Source organism: Acromyrmex echinatior, chromosome 12 (genome assembly GCF_024713525.1).
Source record: "Acromyrmex echinatior isolate Ae372 chromosome 12, ASM2471352v2, whole genome shotgun sequence".
NCBI lineage: Eukaryota > Metazoa > Arthropoda > Insecta > Hymenoptera > Formicidae > Acromyrmex > Acromyrmex echinatior.
This window is the reverse complement of record NC_141863.1, coordinates 1,978,156-1,985,276: the sequence shown is the minus strand read 5'-3', so window position 1 is coordinate 1,985,276 and position 7,121 is coordinate 1,978,156.

Genomic DNA, 7,121 nt, shown 5'->3' with positions numbered 1-7,121 from the left:
ATATTATTGTGTGTGTGTGTGTGTGTGTGTGTGTGTCTTTAATTAGATTATACTTGATTCTCATGAAAGTAGAAATTTGAATATTGTAATTTTAACTTAATAAAAATTTTTAGAAATGATGCACGATCTATTTGCAAATTAAGAACTTTATTACCAAATAGATTTAAAAATAAATTATATGTGAAATTGATACTTATATGTATTTCTTGTAACATGTTTCGAAATTACATTGTCTATGTGCTAATATCCTTTCATAAGTGTAATGAATTAGAATGAATTGCTATGACATTAATTTTATTAAAATTTTAATAAATTGTAATTAATTGTCATTGATATCTATGTACTATACATATATATTGACAAGTCAGGGTGCGAACGACTATTTTAGCAATTCTTATTTTAAATTATTGCTGTTACTAAGCCTCCCAGAAAACAAAACAAATTACAAATTATAAATCACATAAATGAGACAATACATGAAAGTATATCTTGTTTAATAAACAACATGATAAAATTATACTCAGTAAACAAAGATAATAGAAGACAAGAGTGCTTAAAGTATAAAGTAAGAAGGCATAATTAAAATATTAGTAAACCCAGAATTATTACAGAGCATACAGAGATAATTAAAATAAAAAGAATTTTTATAAAGCATACAGAGACAATTATAAAATACAATAAAAATAATAATGTTAAAATATATACAGTTAAGATTATAGATACGAACTTTGCGGTAGCAGAGTGAAACGAAGAAAATAAAGGGAAAGAACGGATGGAAAAGGTTGTAAGATGGAAGACATGTTGTAATTTTGTGGCAATATAGAAAAACATAATATTTTACTTTGTAATTAAGAATGTTTCATCGACATCGATCGAATTCAACCATCGCTTCAGCATCCCCAAACATATTTCATCGTTTTCTTCGGTCTTTTTACGTCGCATCTTATTATTATTCTATCTTTTTAAAATAAAATTGCTTGATTGACTAATGAATGAGAATATAATTTAATATCTATAAATATTAATTAAGAATATCTGATATATAAAGTATTTTTAGATGTCGGGTGTCGATCCATACGTAACTGAAAGATAAACATGGAATATTAATGGGGATGTGATTAATTCGTGCCGTCTCTCTGAGATGATTAATTATCCGTTTATTAGATACTCATAGAAAAGATGAGATGATTCTAGTCATTAGATACACGCAGATTTCCTTCATTGAAATATATTTACGAAATATATTATCCCAACCTTTTACAACACCCAAAAGTGCTACAAAAATTAATAAAATAAGGCGGCCTTAATTCTTCGCGAAGGGATTCCTCGTGATGTCATTTTGCGAAAATGAGTGGAAAAAATTCAGCTATAAACTTTTAGTGTTACAAAAATTTTATGGTAGCAACTTACTGCTATATTTCTAGCATTTTAATAAAAATAAGAATTATTTGGAGTATAATGAATCATAAAATAATAAAATAGTAAAATATAAAGAATTAACAATGCAATAATTATTAATTATGCATATAATTATTTAATATATATTAGTTTGGTGTGTAAGACTATAAATACATTATAATATGTTTATTGCAAGTATTGCGAGTATTTTTTAACAGAACACTAACAATGAATCAGCTTGCGCTGTTAAAATTGCATCGACGAACAAATTCATCTAAATCAATCTAAACTCCGCAAGTAACGAACGTATTCAATTTATGAAACTTGCAGCTGCGTTTGTAAACAGTAAAAAAAATTAAGACAAAAATCTTTCGTCCTCCCGAAGTATTTCTTGGGAATTGTTGGTAAAATAAATACTGAAAAGTTTGTGTGCAGCTATTCGGTTTAAGATTTTTATTCGCGATTTATCATTATTTCTTTTTATTGGTAACTGTTTTCATCAATACGAGATATAACGAGATTGACAGCCAGAGATTGGAGCTATTGGAATTTTTCTATTAGATGACTCGGTCTGTGTGCTGCTTCCAGCTGACAGCAGTTCGAGAAAAAACATTCGATGCATTTTAATTTTTCATTATGCACTTATTGCGAAGTGCGTTGATGTAAAAACTAATTTTATCTTCAAGGATAATTATTTAATCTTCAGAGAGCGGGGATAATTGTTTAATCTTTAGAGAGTGGACCTATTTTTTTAATTTTATAGTTTTTCTTTGAATAAGATCTATGTTAGTTTTTCTTTGAATAAGATCTATGTTATAATTTATTGTATTCTTTGTCTCAAAATGACACTATTTCAGCGCTACTATAGTAGTTTTTTCGTCCTAAAAATTAAATCACTTTTATTCAGATTATTGTTGATAGATCTATTTGAACTGATTTAATTTCTTTTTTGTAGTTTCAATTATTTCTGTCTTCGAAGCTCGTGTTTATACTATGAAATTGTTCGCACCGATAGGGTAAATTTACCTTGGCACTGTTTTTCGACAGCGAGCAACGAACTGTTTGGGTTACGTGACCGAACTGGCCGAACAATGTACGCATAACATCTCTTCTTTTCCTCCGTCCAATCTCTAATAAATAAAAATAATCAATTTTTAAAGGGTAATGTTGGTACGAAAAGATTTCAAAGACGAAATCTCACGCGCTAAAACATGTACAGTGTTTGTTTCGAAAACGAATATAAATTCTGAAAGTTTCATAGAAATCATGAAAAGCTTATACGTTGACCTGCATCTGTGTCTCTGAACTAGAAGGTTCGTTATTTATGAAAACCTGCGCTATTTTATGGGGCGAACCGCTGCTATAGTGCATCGTGCGGTTTTCGAGTTTACGGTATTTCATTTAGGCGACACGTTCAATTTTTTTCGTCCTTTTGCTAACGATAGTCGTACGTTTCCAATGGCGACGACCGAATGGCTGTTTACCGCAGATGTTTCCCCCTTTTTACGAGGACTCTTCCAGCGTCCAGAGTTTTTCCACATTTTCGTCCGGAAGGAACCTTCCGTTAGTTCGTGGCGCAGTTTTTTTTTTCAAATGGAAGTCGATAGAAACACATACTGTTGCTCCGCTAATACCGATGGGTCACTAGACGTGGCACTGTTTTGTTATATGACTTTTTTTACGACTTCTATAACATTAACGCACGTTGAAGAGAGTGCTATTGTCGCCATTTTCTCTTTTTACGAGCGAAGAAGTTTGACTTGAATTGACAGAGAAAGATTTGAAGGGCAGAATAATCAACACCTAAAATATCTTATTTATAAAAAGCATAAGATTAATTTATTGTAATATTAATTTATAATATAATTACACAGTTTAATATACAATATAATAAGATTTAATCTTTGCCAGCCAAATTAGATTTCGAAGACAAAATTGGTAAGTACTTTGATTGTAAATCCTGATAAATAAATTTTTATCTATAAAAAATAAATAAAATATAATTTGATTTCTCTCTAGTAAAAACTAGTTGTTAAAACTTTCATAAGTATATAAGAATTTTTTCAAATTTTAGAGTAACATATTTTATCCAAAACATATTTTAGTATCCAAAACAACATAAAAATCTGAATTAAAATTCAAAGATTCAGGCTGACGGAAGATGTAAAATTTCACAAAATCGACAGAGAATTAATTGATAATTTTTAGATGATTAGTTTTTCAGATAAAAAAGAATAAATCAGTTAATGCCCGTTTCAATGTAGATTAATTTTAATCTTGGTTCAATTTATTCTTCATCTTTTTTTAATTTTTAGAATTAGAATTATTTGAACTGAGATTAAAATTAAATCTATATTGATAGAAACGGACATTAGTATTAGATAACATTAACTCTAGTATGTCATTCATGGATTCAACGTATCCTGTGCGATTTTTTGCATTGCTTTAACTTTTTTATAATATAATTTGAAAACCTGGATTAAATTTAAACATTTTAGAATTTTTTTCCAAAGTGGAAATCATTTTTTGCCAATTTTTCCAATAATATAATATTTATATATGAAGCATTATAATTAATCGAAAATAAAATATTATTTATTTAATTCATATTTATCTTTGTCTGACTTTGAGATATAAATTTAGCTTAAAACACGTTTTAAGCTAAAAAATACCTATTCCAGTCCAGAGATGTAGTATGACAAAGTTACAGGGTTTCACAAATCCTGATGTGACCGGAAAAGTAACGAAAAATAACAACTTACTAGGGTTAAAGAAGTTAAAAAATGTACAATCTTACAATAGACCTGACTTTTATATTTCATTTAATATTTTATTTATTTATCTCTTTATTTACAATCTAGATTTTTAACATTTCTGTCTTTTTAATATACATATATAAAATATTTATGTGACATAATATACCTCTTCTATATATAACGTTTACGGTATACGTAAAACACACGTTCTCAAGGCTTATATTTTCCACGTCGATTACCATAAACGCGAGGAGTTATGTTTTAAGAAAAAACCGAATGGAAAGTTTTCGCATGAATCCTTGTTGTTACGTACTCACAACGTTTACGCGTGAGGGTGAAATAAAAGTTCCTCCATTTGATCCGAGCGTTTTTTCCTATATTCACTTAAATTACACATCGCGACGCATCTCTATGCTATGGAATCAACCGTAGAGCGTCTTCGCTCGGGCGAGGCCTGCTCTGCGATATGCGTCGTCTGCGAATCCACAGCGAATCCGTTCGACAAAGGACAACGAGTTCCTGGGGGAGCTGTTACGAGCGTTTCCCGACGCTGTCGACGGCCCGCGAGGAATACGAAATCTTGCTCGAATCGGCGAGAGTGCCACGTCGCCGAGAAGATCGGTAGAAATACACAAGGGAGATACGCGCATCTTTATTCGGGGAATACAAATACAATTCGCTCGATCACCAGTCTGATCTAGACGATTATTCCAGTGAATTTTGTGAATTTTTTACTTAGAGATTTCTTCGGCGCTTCAATTAACTGATGGCGTTGATAAAAAGTAAATTTGACAACGTAATTTTTGTTTTTAAATTATTTGATGCGATCTATAATTCATTTATAAAACTCAAAAATTAAAATATAATTTGGCGGATTAAATTTTTCAAAATTTTGAGCAACAATAATAATAATGTAATAAATTCTTAAAATATTTTTTAATTAAATTTAATTTTAGAACTAAAAGGTTTATCACAATAAGTCTAATTTCCTTTTTGGAATTAGGCTACTATTGTAAGCAATAACCTTTCAGTTCCAAAATTTAATTCAGTTTTAAAACATTTTAAAGATTAAAAATAATTGAAGGATGAATTTAGAAAAAAATAAATTTCTATTTTGACGCAAAGTTTGTCTAAACTGGAATGGTATAAATTTTATCTGCCTTGAAAAATAAGAATTGGATTATTTTCGTTTTCTATTTTTAGCATTACATGTACGATGTTTGTAAGTTCTGGTCCTCTTTGTAAATTTTTGATGTATATTCCTTAAAAACCGTAAAGTAAAATAATAAGAGGGAAAACGTAGAGTGCACGTTGCGAATGCTTATGCAGAATTTCGCATTAAAAACCGTAATGCGGTTGAAGCGGATTCGTTGCCTCCGTTCCCTTCGAACGTGCTGACATAACGAATAAAATCCAACGGATAGGAGTCTCTTCGGATCGCTATTGTCCGACGAAGAGGACCCGCGAGCCTATGAACGAGTTCTTGCAAAAACGCGCAGCCGTCCTCCTGCATAATTTATAAGGGAAACTTTGTAAAGGGTGTGGCGCGACGAAATTGCCAAGTAAAATGGCGACGTCCACCTGTCCACCTTTCGCGATCGCTTTCTAAAGTTTTCCCGGTCGGGCCTTGTCAGCGTGGTCGTTCTTCTCGTTAAAGCTGCAATTTCCACGAAACTTTCCTTTACATTGCGCAAAGAGCGCGTCCTCTTTTTTTACTAGGTCAGCGCGAGAAAAAAGAGAGCGATCCACTTTTTCGATGAATGAAGATGTACGTTAAGTCTTCAGTGGAGCGTTTTGCAAGTTTTTTTTCTCTCCGCTAGATATTCGGCTTATAAATTATGCCGAATTAATGCCTCAATGAAATTTTTCATAATTCTTGAGCCAGCACAGGTTTCGAAGATGGTTCCGAGATGGCGATCTGTTCCTTTTATGAATTAAACATTTGCGTTACCTTCGATAAGACTAAAAACGAATGTCACCCGTGGAGACCGCCGATGCTTACGATTAATTAAATACCGCCAGCTTTTTTTAGCACCTCTCTACTTTCAATTAGTCAGTTCATATATATTATAAAGTAATTTAATAGAAGTGATCTAACTTGATTTTTCCAAGGATCTTGATTTCGTGACGTGTGACAGAAAAATAAATTATAAGGTAGATGCACACATAATGATAATTCCGTAGAGTTTCTTCAACACAAGGTTTTTGTTAAACAAAATAATATGAACACCCTTGAGAAATACACTACTTATTAATTCTATTACTTATTTCATTAATAAAATACTAACCCATCATTTGCTTTTAATGCATATTCAATCTTTGTTGAAATAATCACTCAATATTTGAATAGTGAATGGAATGTTGTACTATTCTTTCAGTAGAATATCTTTCCATTGTTTATATAAACGATACAAAGAGGAAATTTTCTTCTCGCTCTATTTTCCAAAATTGCTTTCTATTCTTCAAAAATTTAACAATTTCCTGGTCAATGCAATCGCTTGATTTAAATACCATTTGTAGTTTTGAAGAGCAGAGTGAAAAATAAATTTCCTCTTCCAATATCTTTTAAACAATTAGAAAATATTCTAAGTAAAAGAAGAAGACTAGTATAGTACTGTAACAATTGTTATACCATTCAAGCATGTATGTCTTCACTCCAATAAGGATAGAATTTGTATTCAAGACAAATAGTAAACTAGTAAGCTAACTTTTCATTAATAAAACAAGTAAATAGTATACAATATTTTTTAACCGTTCACATTATTTTTGTTTATCCTCTATATGAATTACGACATGTTATAATGACTTTCAACTTCACGTAGAATTACTCAGAAAATTGGAATGTTTTTCGCGTAATTAAAACTTGAGAGGCTGAGAAATATTTTGTAAGTTATCTTGGTCAGCGAGTAAATTTGACACGAGCTGGAAGATTTCCACTTATGAAGCTCGTTTCTGAAAACATCCGTG